The following is a 15,273-nucleotide window of genomic DNA, read 5'->3' on the forward strand; positions in this document are numbered from 1 at the left end:
GACTAGTTAGAATGAGGATTGTTGGGAAAATGTTATTTTAAAGTAGCACAATTAAACTAGTAGTGATATTGAACTTTTCACAAACATGGGTAAATCAACAGAGCATCTGATGACAAAAATGCATATTACTATTGGTGAAAACTACATGTCGAAATACATTCTGTAGATTGAGAGATAAAGGCAGCTTTGTTTTTATGTCAGTTTCACTTTTCCTGTAAAAGTCAATCTTAATCTTGCTCTTTCACACCTCCTAGGTCTCCTGGTGGTCCTGTACATTTTGCTGCAAATTTAACATCTGTGGGGCAAAGAAAGCCCTGTGCATACAGCATTTATTCTACCAAATCTTTTTCTCCTATAAACTACTGATTAAGATTTTTGTACTTCTAGTAAAATCTATTTCTTGTAGTCCAATGGTTAGGAATAGCTAAATGGCCCCTGAGATTGGTAAAAAAAAAAGTAAAACAAAACCCAGGAATACCAACTAGGAAGCCATAAGATGCATGAAAGGTATGAAGGTATATTGCAACCCCAGACTGGTCTACATGAGCCCCAGAAGAACAAGAGGATGAGCCAAGACCCATCTACTAAAATACCAAGAGGTATCTCTGGGGCCAGAGAGAGGAAGTCTGCAGGAACTGCTTCACCATAATCCAGAAAATAATTTTATGAATCATCTGAACCTCCCTGTTCCAGTAGCTTCCACCACTATGGAGCAGGGGGAATGGACCTTGGTTTAAGACAGAACAGAGGAAAGGATCTGGAGAACTTCCTCAAGAGGCTGTGGATCAACCACTGAAAGAGGACCTGTCTCCAGGCGGTTAAGTCCCATGAAGGCTATTGGATGTACTCTGTCCCCAAAAAGGGGTACCTGCAACAATTACGTATGTTCCCAGTTGTGCAAACATCTCCCTTCAGTGTGGAATCTAGTGGATGAGGAGAGCCACATGGCAATGCATTGCTTTGAAAGAATACAGTGTTGTTGACATGCTGGGAGGTACCAAGTACCAGAAGATGTTCAACAGTATCCGAAGATATGGAATTCTCCCACCTGTAAGAGTTGCCCATCCAGATGGTTGATTAGGGAATACCTCCAGTGGAGCTAATGTGCTCTCCCGGCAGGGGGGGAAGCTGTCTTTTTCAGAGAACACAGTGATTATCACAGGAAAAATCCAACAGGCTGGTTGCACCCAAGTCGTACAACACTCAAATTGGGTACAAGCAGCCTGCCCATAAATGGTTCGATTCTTGTTTTGTCCCTGCTGCACTAGCCAAGATTCAAGCCATCTATGGCCGGCTCTGTCAGTAATGTATTACTAAAGGTTAAGACACTTTGCCTAGAAATTTATGCCTATAATCACGTTTAACTGTTTAACGCTTAAGCATAAACATGATTTCTTGACCATGCAAAGCATTTAATTTTTGCACCCAGTGGCAGGTATATAGGTGGGTTTATGCTTGTGTTTTTGCATAGTTAGTTTGCATGTTAAAGTGGAACTTAAATCTGGGAACCAGAAACAGTAAAGGCCATTTAAATAATTTTAATATGCAAAGTAAACTCATCCATCCCTGTCTCAATGCTTAATTTTGTTGAGAATTCATTTTAAATTCAACCCCTAGTATTTCTAGCCATGGGCAATCTTGAGTCAGATAACTCATGTAGCATTTACTTCCTAGAATACAATCCCCCCCCCCCCTTGTAAAAAAAAAAAAGTTGAACACAAGTAAATATAAAATACCATCCTATCCATTTACTACATACCATAAGAATTATTTTTTGAGAGCATTTAGTTCTGCTTTATTTTAATTTACATCAGACAAATGTGCCAAATCTGAAATATATGGAGGGGTGTCAAACAAATCAAATCTTAATGTGGAACTAAACCCTCAACAGTTACATTCAAGGCATGTCTTGAATGATGACTGCTACAGTTTACTAGTGGGCTTATGCTAATGGTGGTATAACTGATTATATGTCCAGCACCATGGAAAAAGCAGATCAAACAGAGACTAAGATGGCAGTTTCCTTGGCTGTAAAAATGAGGGTTTACTTCCACTAGAACGCTTGTGATTTTTGTCAAATAAACATATAAAGTAAAAATCATCTTGTTTCCCTAGTAATCCTTCGTAACTATTCCCGAAGTTTTCATTAGGAAATAGAAGTAGACATTTAGCTGTAGCAGAAAACCTGCAGATATTGACTGCTTGCTTTGCAATTCTACAGGGACACCATATCCAGGGAGATTTTAAGTCACACAACATCAAGCAAAAAGTCTAGACAAGGGAAGGATTTCAGATCAATAATGTTTACGAGATATGGCAAGCACAGTGAGGTAAAGAAAGAAAACAAGGATCACGAATCCTGGCCCCCATTTCAGGGTAGTCATCCACCCCCCCATCCCACCTAGTACCTACTGTACCCTGTCTGAGATTTATTAAATAATGGATTATGGTAGCATCATAAATCTTAAATATCATTTGCACTTTGGAAGTAGCAAGGAATAAAAAAACTTACTAGCTGACAGAAAATGTTACTTCTCCCGCCTTGCCTTAAAATAACTGTGCAGCTCTGCAAAGTGTCAGTCTCTGTGTAGCCTTCATGAGGAAAGTAGAGATTATTTATATGAATGCTTGTATATATTAATGAAATCAAAGAAGGGACAGTTTTTCTAATGTAGCCAGTCAGTGCCTCTGCTTTTCATAGATACCACACTGAGCCACAATTACTAAAAAGAAAGTTGCAAGGAAGAGGAAGCTTTTGGCAACCTGTCACCAAACAGACCAGATTCTGCTTGAAGGTATTTTAGAGCCTGTAGTGAAGAAGGGGGTTAGGAGAGAGGAACCAGCATATGGCAGAGAAAAAGGCATTCTGACACTACAGTGCTGATATGAAGGAGCGGTAGGAGAATAGGCTATTGGAGAGGTAAGTTTATGTGGTCTTTTTTTAGCAAGAGATTAGAGAATCTTCAAGGTCTTCTTGTAGATAATCAAAACATAGGGCTGGATTTGACCTTTTCCTCTGGTAGCTAGTGGATCGTTTTGTGCCTTACTGCTTATGAAAAAAAAAATTCAGCTAGGGCATGCATCCTTAAGGCCACCGTACATGGGTTGAATTCTGAAAGAATTTTATTTCGAAATTTTTTTCTAGAATTTACGTTCAAATTTCACACCATTAGTGGGCCACATCAACAGCTGATTTTGGAATGACCATTGAATTTGAGTGATCGGGCATGTTGGAAATTTTTTTAAAAACGAACAAATTTGTAATTAATGATGGAGGAATCGTGTGAGAAATGCAATTGAAAAAGTAATGAGCATGAGCTGTGATATGGAAAGAAAAGAAAATTCTTGGCCACAAAAATCTTTTCTGTAGCAACATGAGGTGAAATTAAAGGCTTGGTTGGTCGAAATTGGAAATAAATGGTGACACCATTGGATTACAAAACACATTTACGGTTTTCTAAAAAAAATTTGTTCGGAATTCGACCCATGTATGGCCTGCATTATGTTGTCAATGGGAGAAGCCAGGTGATAAGGTGATGTGTATTCTGGCTGTCCTAACCATTAAAACCTGACTGACACAGATTCTGTAAAGATACACTGGTAATAATGTTTTTGTTCATGGTTTTCCCCAAACTCCACCTAGAATATATTATATGCCCACATGACAAGTTAGCTTAAAGGACTGCTGAATGAAGAAGCTTGGGAAACTGCAGTGGCATAATAAATATAGTGAATATCTGCTTTAAAGTGGTTATGAAGGGCAAAGGTTTTGTACTTTATTTGCATGAAGGTAAAAAACCTTCACTGTACAGCTCACCCCTCAGCCCCCTCGAATACATACCTAAGCCCGTTCTTAATCCAGCGATGTGCACGAGATCAGAGGCTCTCCCAGGTCTCTTCCTCCTCACTGGCTGAGACACAGCACTGGGAGCTATTGGCTGCTGACAATTGTCAAAGTGAGGAAGGAGCGGCGAGCAGGGCTGAGCCATGCTCTGTGTGTCTTATGGACACAGAGTTGGAAGCAAGCAAGCACAAGTGCACCCAAGGCAAGCAGCTTGCTCTGGGCACTCAGCAGGGAACCCGAGAAGAGGAGGATCGGGGCTGCCCTCTGCAAAACTATTGCACAGAGCAGGTAAGTATGACATGTTTGTTATTTTTAAAACAAAACATCTGAACCTTTAGTATCACTTTAAATTTACTCCCACAGATCAGTAAATTTGGAGTTTCTGTTGAATCCAACACTGAGACTGTAATTACAGTAAAACAAATATGTTGGCTTTTTTTCTTACTTAAGCTGCCCAAACACAGATCAAATTTTGTTCAATTTCTGCCAAGATGGCCAAAAACGGAATATCATAGGAGCTGGGAGAAAAATTGTGGACTGAACAGTGACCACAGCCAATCAGCTGAAGCCATTGTTCAGGTATTCTGACAGCCACAGGTGCTGCCTGTCAGAATTCAATAGCTGGCAGGGAAGATTTATCCATCCAAGCTGTTTGACGTGGATGTAACAATCTGTTCAATTTTGTCTTCTACACATATATAGTGCAGGTACCTGCAAAATTGTCTCAGTGAGCTTTTGTGTTTTAAAAAGAAAATAGTTCACATATATAGCACCCTGGAAAGAAATGAACCCAGTACTCCAGAACTACAAGGCAAGCATACTAACCACTATGCCTTAGCAATTGTTAAATTAGATTATTGTCAATACATCTAAGAGCGAGGCCATTCATAAAGGATCCTTGAAAACATCTATAGGAGGTAGTACCAGAAGTGAAAATGGAGTAGAGTTCATAAACATAGAAAATACAATAAAGGATCTGAGCAGAATTTAAATGAGATTACCGTTATAACAAGAGGCAAATGAACATTAGAACAGATAGTATTCAAGCAAAACACTCTCACTTATCAGCAGACCAATGAAAGGATCCATATGCAGCAATCAAGAAAGATTACAGAGGTGATGATATATGAAGAGCAGGGCTAATTAGTAACAAGGTTTGGAGCCACATAGTGAAACAAATTCAAATGTTCTAGACCAGTGCTGTGTAGATACTTAGGAGTGGTGGTGGTGGGGGGGTACATTTTCTATTCTATACACATCAAAGGACAAGATACATTAAAGAAGAAAATTTAGGAATGTGTGTATAGTTCAATAAGGACTTGACATTTTTAATACAAATAGCAAATAACACAGTCAATAGTTTCATATGCAACATCAATGGGCACATAAGCTGTAACTGTTATTTAGAGTCACTACACCCTGGTGCAGTGTTAATGAGTCCATATAAAATCAATGTTCTCTGATATTGTATCGGTGAGATATTATTTAGTTGCTGTTGTCTACCAGTCATTTATATGTCCCCTATAGTCTTACCACCACTGCACGCAAACTTGTAATTTATCTCAAATGCTTATGGCAATGTTCTAATTTGTTGTAGTCCCCATCACTGCAGTTTCCTCTAGTTTGTGGGTGTGGAAAGCAATATCAATAAAGGTGTGTGAAATATAAAAAGGAATTTATATATTGAATGCTACCATTACTTGGATAATACATTTTCATGATCGTGGTCCTTGATAAATCTGCTCTGACTCTAGGAGCCAGCTAAAAAAGTTAGGAGCCAAAACTTCAATACCCATATTTCTATGGGTGATGCTTTAAAAGCCACCTATAGGTCATAAGTTTGGCATTATGGATGAGGCCTAGTGCTAGAATTATTGCTCTCATTCTGGCATGCGCTATGCTATGTATCGTGTATCGTAATCGTTTTCATACGTAGGTGCCCCAACACGCGTATTTGCACATGCGTACATGTGGGGGTGGGGGCCCTCAATGTTTTATGGTTGTTTTTGGGGGGGTTGGGGGGGATTTTACGTGCTGAGGTGTAACTAACTTTTTGCAATTAAAAAAATATTTTTTTTTACTTAACTTTATTTTCATCACATAGGGGTCAAAGTCCCCTATGTGATGATTTTTTTGGTGACAGTTCTTCTTTATTGAGACATGCAGGGTCTAAAAGACCCTGCATGTCTCCCCTGTGCTCCACTGAATATAATGCAGTGCAGATTGCACTGCATTACATTCTTTCTTGGCCATGCTGGCTGGGGGAAGTGTCAACAGGGACCAGGAAGTGACATCATACCAGTCACTTCCAGGTCAGGAACAAGATACCTTCTACCTCTCTACCCTGAGACACCCATAATGCCTGTACCGGGCCTGCAGATGGTTAGGCAGAGCCCAGGATATATAGCTGGGGGCACACTTTACCCACAAGCGAGGAAGCAATTGGGCGGCAGCAGAGGCACCCGAATGCTTCCACTTGACAAGTGAGCCCTGCTGCTTGCCTCCAGCAGAGCTAAATGTAGAAAAAAAAAAACTACCTGCCTGGTGCCAAGAACTGCATGTCCCTGAAATTGAGCAATACAAATTGTGCATCTCTGCAACAGTGAATGGGATGACAAAATCCCAGGAACCAGGAGGCAATTTTTAGTCGCCATGGCGACCAGGCGCCTGGGATTTGTTGAGCCCTGTTTACCGGTATTTATATCCATTAATGAAAGCCACATACAAAGCATAGTTATTATTTATTCTAATTCCTGCACCAACAGATTCCATTTATGTCTCCAATGACCTATAAACAAGGTATACGCTGTCATAGCCATCATAGTTTATAGCAAATTTTTTTATTTCCCTCTGTGTCAACTGTATGGTTTGCTGAGACTTGTAGTATGATAAAGTGCCAGACTTCGCCTACCTCCGATGAACAGTATAGGAATCACAGTAATTGTTTATTACAAAAACAAAGTGACTTACTAAACACAAAAACAGAAAAAAAAAAGAAAAAGCTAATTGTAAATTGTACTGACATGTATAGAGAATGAACATTAACATTATGAAAGTAGAAAATGTTCACCATTTTTAACTCTACTTGAATGATTACTAAGAAATTGGTTTCTTTATGTGAAAGCTTAACATGCATATACAGCAGGTTAAGGTGCTATAAGGATAAATGAGTGTTTCTTCTGCAAGTAATGGTATGAAAGCACTGCAATAGTATTTCAGGCAGATGACATCATGCTGAGTGGGAGGGGGAGACCGAAGAGCTGAATCAGGCACCGGGAAGAAAAACAGCAATGTCTAGGAAGAGACACAACTGCGTTAACCCATCAAGTCCCGTGAAATAGATGAAAACATGTGAGTAGGTGGGCTCCTGTAAAAACAATGCTGACCAAGAGGGGAGGGGGGATAGGGGTAAATATAAAAAAACATATTTGACATCATTGCCATCAAAATTTTCTCTAACATATAGAATGAACATGCTGCATCTGCTTAAGAGGCTGTAAAGAAAAAAAATATACATTTTCCAGGAACCACTGCAAAGCTATCTCACATGACTTATTGGCAGAAAACGAGAACATGAAGAAAATGTTATCTGAACGACTCTGCTGCCCTCTAATGGTTCTCCAGCTCCCCTCCCCCATTCATACATTTCCTAGAACTGAACTGATATGTTGTCATTTGAAATGGTTCAACGTGTTTGAATAAAATGCAGTCATTCTGATTTCCATTAAAACAAAGTGGGACTAATGATGTAAAGTTAACGCAAAGATTTCTACTGGTAAAAGCCTAAAACATTTTTATTGACACAGTTACATAAACATGTATCTATGCATGTGTGGAAACCTGGTAAAAGAAGAAAGTCCAGGGGAAAAAAAATAATCAGCAGGTAACCAAACTGCTAACACAGCAAATAGGGTAACATAATTATCGGGGAAAATGGTGGGCAACAAGTAATATTAAATACTATCTTATACACTTTAACGTGAAACTTCAGTAAAATTATGGATGTAAATTGATATACCTTGGGGGGCTTTCGTTTACCTTTCGATTGTTGTACTATTTGTCTTTAACCACTTCAATACCAGACACTTTCACCCCCTTCCTGCTCAGTCCAATTTTTAGATTTTAGCGTTGTCACACTTTGCTTGTCAATTACTCAGTCATGCAACACTGTACCCAAATGAAATGTGTTAGTTTTTTTGAGACAGAGCTTTCTTTTGGTGGTATTTAATCACCACTGGCTTTTGTTTTTTCCTAACTAAATTTAAAAAAGACCAAACATTTTGGGGAAAAAAAATTTTTTCTTAGTTTCAGTTATAAAATTTTGCAAATAAGTAATTTTTTCTTATTCACCAATGTGTGCTGATGGGGATGCACTGATAATCAAGGCACTGATGGGGCTGCACTGATGATCAGGGCACCTTGTATCAGTGTAAACTACTGTACTCACTGTGTCCCTCGCAAATACGGCTCTCCTTCCCTCACACACAGTTTCTGAGAGGGAAGGAGAGCCTATCACTGGCGAAGGAATTGAGTTTGTTTACACTGTGACAGCTGTGAATGGACACAGCTGATCACATGGTAAAGGGCTGGTTTGATTGGCCCTTTACCCTGATCAGTGATCCGCTCTGCCAAAGACACATATTGCTCACAATGCGTTCCCAATGCACATTGTGAGGACATCCAGGGAGGCCCTCCCAGAACTGTAGTCTTTTTAAGAAATATAAGTGCATCTTTAAACATGCAAATAGTGACATTCTTTGAGGTTAATTGCATATTAACCGTTATCCCTTTTACACAAGCAGCTCCTCCCAATATGTGACATCACAGAGGCACCTGTTCAGATAGTATACATTCTTGTCTCTTGGATAAAATGAACCCCCCAAGCTCAAGTAACAAGAGTTACAGCATTCCGGCCTGACCAATCAAGGTGGCCGAAGATCCTGAACCCAGAAAAAGGCTGTCCGTATCAGTGAGACAGCAATGAGAGGGAGTACAGGTGCTTCAATATCTTACAATTATTTCTAGGTACTACAGAGTGCAGTCCTCTTGCCAGTCAGAAACCCATCTTTTTTTTTAATTCCATGAAAAATCCCTCTATCGCCCTTATATCGTGTTCACAAGGCCAGTGGCTGCTATGCCCTTTATTTCTCCAGCCACTGGTCCTGTATGTTCCTCACTGTAGTTATTTGTAAAGCATCAGTGACATAATTACTTTGCTGTATGTCGCGAGTGTACCTGGAAGTTTGGGAATCCACATCTCATCTGCCCACTGTGCTGCATAGTTAGATATGCAGGCTAGGACTCCTATGACCTCACACTTTCTATAGTAGATCAGGAGTCCCCTTAGTCTACCATGACCATCCAGGCCTACAATGTGCAGATAATGTAAATGAGCCTTAGGCCCCTCATCACATCCACATGCAATACTGGACTGCAAGGGGATAATGTACAGTGTACTCACATGTAAAATAATAAGGGATAGCAGAATAGGGTGCAGCAATGTGGGTGGGCAGTGTCAGAGGCACACTACTTATCCACCTCACACACAAGCCCACAGTCCCACCCACTCAAGACTAAATGTCAGAGCATGATGGGATTTGTAGTCTCAGTCAGTTGCCACTTCTGGGATACTTCCTCCCAGAGCCCATGGATTGAGGAAGGTGCCGTGTAAAGAGATGACGTCACAGATTTTTTTAAAGCAGTGCGTTTCGTACAAAGTGTGCAATTGTAATCATAATCACACTAGCGGTTTTGCTTAACTACACAGGGCTATTGTACAGATTTCACCACCATCCCAGTGTTCTTCTTTAGACTGTACTATAAAGCAGAGCTAAATAATCTTCTCCTTTACAGCCAATGAAGATGCCATCTTAGCCTTTGATTTACAGTTGCTCTTGCACATGTGATCAGTGATGACCTAACATCTCGAATTAGAGCATAAGCCCTTGTGAGTTATCGTTCATGGCATGCCTTGAATGTAACGGTTTTAAGAAACCATTGCATTGATTTCAGTTCTGCTTTATTTTATTTTTATAGCCCAACTCTAACTAAATCACTTGCGTGGGGGAACATTTTACCTTGTGTTATTGAGCTCTGTAAAGAATAGGCTTTTTACAAAATAGCAACAAGAAGCTGGAAAACGTGAAAACACAAAGCTCCACCTTCTGAACTACCAAAGTGCTTAAGAGTCTAAAAGTTTGCACAGTAATCTGTGTGATGTTGCAAATCAAATAAAATGTGTATTATTCCAGAATTTAATACCAAACACAAAGGTTTCGAATGAGAACTTGGTTTGATGGAACAAGCTTAGGAGATGGTGTTTGGAGTATCTTGATCTATGTGGCTATTGCGGTCAAGGATCTGGGCGTGTTGTTGCATCCCCTATATGGATGGCAGGATTGAACTGCAGGCCTGAATTGATTTGGATTCTTGCATGAATATTTTGCGCTCTTTGAATCTCTTTACTTTTTATGTAAAAAAAGTGAAGGACTATATTGAAGAATTATTACACCTTTGGGACTATCATCTTCATGTCCCACAGCTGCCCCCTTCTGGATTTGAGAATTTCCACTCCAGCAAACTGTATGGAAACATTTGATTTTACAATACTGGGTTTTCCTATATGGATACTGTTCACTGTTGCTATTTATTATACTAGAGAAACTGCAATGCATAGATTATGTTTGGAACAGTGATGTAAAAGGCGAACTAACCCTTTAAAACAACATTGGCAAGCACTAGCATTCAGTAGGTTTGTGTTTGCATAGAAGCTGCACTGCTCTCTGGTTCTGCTGCAAAGAGGCAACAGTGAAGTTAAAGTGATAAAGGTTATATACATTTTTAAAATACCAAATGTGTTGCCTACCTGCTATGTGCAATGGTATTGCACAAAGTGGCCCTAAACCACCTCTTCTGGGGTCCCCAAGCCTGTGCTCTCAGCTCATCCTCTTCTCTGTGCTTCCCCATAGGAAGCTGCTTTCCAGAGTCCCCCCTGTCAGAATACAATGGCTCAGCGGGAGTTCCTAGCATTACAGATCATTGTGTTGATACAGGGATCTGTCAGTCTCTTTCGTTCAACCCAATGGTTGAACTAAAAAAAAAAACTGTATGTGTGCTCATGATGAAAAAAAAATAAAGTTATTCAAAAACAAAAATGGAGAACGATAGGATAAGTGGCACAGATAGACACAACCATCCATCACTGAGCTGAAACCTGTGGATGATTGAGCACCGATCTCACAAGGTGAGTATCAATGTGTTGGGCAATGTGTTTAGACAAGCCCAGTCAATTTGCCTTAGGTGGTCAGTGACAGTGTATTTATTTTAAAAGATGTAAAAGAAAGTTCACCTTAAATTGGAGCTAAAGGCAAAACGTTTACATTTTCAAAATTTTGGATAAATCAAGGGATGTTAGAACCCATTGTCACTTTTATTTTTACCATCTGTTTCCTACTGGGGAGATTTCCCTTCACTTCCTGTCACATAGACAAAACAGTTAGTGAGCTGAAATCACCACCACCGCCTTGCTTCTCCAACTTATGCAATCACAGTATGCTTTGCGTTCATTCAGAAAATGCAAAGCATTCTCTGAACGGTGCCCATGCTGAGCAGCCAACCTCCGGTGTTCAAAATGCATTAAGCCAGATGCTCAGCAAGGGATACCTGCTAGCAAGTACATTAGAGGAGTGGTGCCTGCTTCAGTGATTTCCAGCTTACAGGGGCATTTGGCCAAGTAAAGTAAAACAGTTAAATTGGGCCAAGTGGACCAGTGTAACTATGTAAAAATATATCATGCCTGGAATTCATCTTTATATATCAGCTGAAGTAACAATCTACTATGCAGAGCAAAACTACAGGCTTGGTTTAATGCTGCCTTCCCTTGCAGAGGATACTCCCTTTTCATTCACTTAACTGCTGCTCCATTCATTCAACAGAAGCAAATGAAATAACTGGTACTTTGTTATGAAGCAACATTTAAATGTAATTCCCTTTCCTCTCATGGACAGTGTAGGTGAGGCAGGGAGAGGGTCCTATGCTCTCAATAGGTTTCAAAAAGAGGGACTTGAAAATTACATGAAACATTTCCTGATTCCCAAAGGCTGAATACAGTGGAAAGAGAATGAAGGAAAAATGAAAAATGTGCTGCAAGTGAGGGATGTGGTGGACATTGGAAAAAGCTCTCTTTCCCTACATTCGTGGTAAACGGGAGAAAGGTATTTGTACATTATGATCAGTGGGAGAATGCACTTCCATGCATTGGCTGTCAACAGTGGCCCCCTCCCATTGATACAAGAGAAGAATGTCCCTTAAATCTTTCGCCAGTGGAGAAGTGCTCCCTTACACTGGTGGTCAGGAGCAACAATGACCCCTTCAGGGACCGATAAAATAATTTCTGTAAGTGGTTAAAGGGACAGAGAAGATGCTTCATGTGTCGCCTACTCTGCTGAGTGATGTCAGCATCAAAACTATACAGATAATAAGAGGCAAGTAATCAATCTGCCCAAATGGGTCATGTCAATTATGAAAATTTCTTTCAGAACCCTAGAGTTCTTAGAAAAGCTGCTGTAGGCAGTGAAACAAAGATTAAAACAAAAAGACCTGAAGAATGTGCGTTTTAAAAATATGTCAGCAATGTCAGCTCTCATATTTATTTCACTGTGCTTTACTTTAACAAGACAATAGACATATTAATTACCTCCTTGCATTATTTGAGCCTTGGAAGGACAGCTTTGTATCTTTCCAATTGGAAAGAGTAATACTTAGATAAAATATAAAGTAAAACTTAGATAAAATAAAACTTTTTACCATTAACAATTGGTATTTTTGACATCTGTCAAAAAATTTTTATAGCAAAATATAATATCAGTAATTAATGAAGGCTGAAATATACATTTAGAAGTGTATGTGTATTGTAGGAGTTGGCTTCAAATGTAGGGTTTGCAGAGGGGCAGTCCAGATGGCAAAGTGCATTTCAATTCTTCCTACCTGTGTCTATTTTTTACTGATGTACCAAAGTCTAAGTTCAAAGCAAACACCAACCATATAAATGATACAAAAGCATATATAAACATATCACACACACAGTACAGTGCAAAACTATTAAACTTTTAGACACTTTCGACAGTTCCGAATATTGGTCTTAAATGGTAATTTTATGTCTTTGAGAACAGTATGTCAATAGACAGGAGTGTGTTCTGATGGTCTAAATACTGTGAATGGCCATGGAAAATTAGTGCAGCAAAGGAGAAATACATCAAGCTTTCTTTCCAACAAAATCTGAAAGCTTCCCAGAATCCCTATTAGTAAAGAACATGCAAAAACCAATGGGACCCATTTACAACCATCTGCAGTGTGGAACAATCCCATCAGAAGTGGTCCATCTAAAAGTTGTGACCACAAAGCCATTCCTCCAAGATGGAAACAAAGACAAACAAGTTTACACATGAAAACAAAAGGGCTGGGTGCAGAAAAATGGCAGCAGATGCTCTAAATTGATGAGTCAAAATTTGAAATTAGTTTCTCTAAATGAATAAAATTTGTCCAAGACTTGCAGACGGTATATGAACAAATGTCTTTAAGTGACAGTAAAGCAAGGTGGACTATTCTAGTTCTGATGTATTTCCACAAAGCAATAGTTTTGATGAAAACTGCTGCACCCACACTGATCAGAAGTACAGACAGATTCTGATGCATTTATTCTACAGCATGATAATGCCTGCAAATCTCAACAAAAAAATCTATCTACAACAAAAAGAGGTAAAGGGAATCTTGCCACAGTTTGCATAGCTGCCACAGAGCACTGATCTTAACAGAGCAAACCTAGATAGGATTAATTGCAAAGAAAAAGCAAGACAGGCAACATCTGTAGTAGGACTGTGTCAAGTTCTCCAGGATGCTTGGAGCATCCTACCATGTGAGTAGGGCCAATGGATACATGTGTACCTAAAAGAATGCTGTTTTTTTTTTTCAAAGAGCAGGGTGATCATACTAGATGTTGATTTCATTAACTTTTATTTCGGTTTACTGAACTTTTAAGTTATGACGATAAATAGAAGAGGAAGGGCACAGACCCAGGTTCAAGCTGTTGCAGGCAGGGAGTCAAATTACCCAAATTTTTTAAATAATTATTCTGTGTGGGGTCTGCTGTTACCCAACTGTCAGAAGAGTTGCAAGTCCTTGGACAAATATAAAGACTGTGTTGCTGCTCTACCGGCAAATCATACTGCTTTAGAGAAACATACAACAGCAGCCGCGAAAGGCTGCCTGAGAAAAAAAAAATGGCCATAAGTGCTTCCTCTAAAGGAGTGTATTTGCAGCTATGCTCTTCACTACACAAAAAGAGCTCATTCTAGTTTACTAATGTTTTAAAAACTAAATATATTAAATTTAGTATAAAGAATGTAGCTTGATTCTCAACATGTGTTTCTATAACGTTTTAACAACAGTGTGTTGGAATTATACAAGAATAAAGTAAGCCTGAAGTTAAAAGTAATGTATTTTTCAGGCTGCATTGAAAATGCACTACTAGTGATAACATTCAAATACGACACTTTGTAAACTTGTGTTATTAAAAACCACATTCTACAACTTCTACTGATAACACAGGCTAGATATACACAAGCAGATCTTTTATACATTTATGAAAAATAATTGAACATTTAGCTGATTTTTAGAAAATCCTACAGTATCACAATAATTTCTATTCTCGATGCTGTAAAAAGGTTCAGCTTACATTACATGTCTCACAGATACCCGCCCTGGCATCCAGCTCCGCTAAGAACAGAACAACGCATGGAAAGTCAGTAATAGGGAAAAAAATCAGATGCATAGTATCAACAGGTGACTACTCCCTTACCCTCTGACTTTTTTGGGGAACAGCTTCCAGAGTTCAGTATCTCTAAAGCCCTGGTGTCCAAGCTACAGCCCTATGGTAGATGATGTGAGGCCTTTGGACCACAGCCGTTTGTAGTGGGAACATTGTTTAGGATAATAGCCTTGATCTCCACTAGCCTCATGTACAGTAACATGTCCCCAGTTTCTACAGCATATCCCCAGCTGAAAATGTAGTAAGTCCATACTCTGACCCTCATTGTCTTTATTACGCCTGCAGTTTCTTTTTATTATATATTATACAATATATTTCATATATTGAACATTATGTGCTGCCCTTTGGTGACGTCAGGGGCCACATATAAGGTCCCCCTTTAGTTCATAAGTTGACAGCCACTAATCAAAAGCATTTTTCTACCTGTACCACCCTGCTTGTTATATGAATTATTGTGTAAAGCACATGAGAAAATGCTATATTAATAAGAATAGCGTGTATCCTCAGTAAACAGAGGTACTTTCATTTGGACATTATATTATGTGTTTGCCCAAAACATGTTACAGTTCAAAGTTGCGAAAAATAATTAATTTTACAGCAGGAC

At 39.3% G+C, this 15,273-nt stretch overlaps 1 protein-coding gene and 1 long non-coding RNA gene across 4 annotated transcripts in view; one reads left to right on the top strand and one right to left on the bottom strand.

Annotated features, from left to right (window-relative positions):
- CDKAL1 (CDKAL1 threonylcarbamoyladenosine tRNA methylthiotransferase) overlaps positions 1-15,273 on the bottom strand; it is a 951,890-nt gene that overhangs the window by 543,241 nt on the left and 393,376 nt on the right. The gene's annotated exons all lie outside the window — the stretch shown is intronic.
- Positions 7,044-7,578, top strand: LOC149458398 (uncharacterized). The gene is made up of 2 exons (XR_016313427.1): positions 7,044-7,195; positions 7,311-7,578. It is a non-coding gene; the product is annotated as an uncharacterized LOC149458398 (long non-coding RNA).

The sequence above is a fragment of the Staurois parvus genome, unplaced genomic scaffold, assembly GCF_062004578.1.
Source record: "Staurois parvus isolate SC_StPar_1 unplaced genomic scaffold, SC_StPar_1.0 ptg000287l, whole genome shotgun sequence".
Lineage (NCBI taxonomy): Eukaryota > Metazoa > Chordata > Amphibia > Anura > Ranidae > Staurois > Staurois parvus.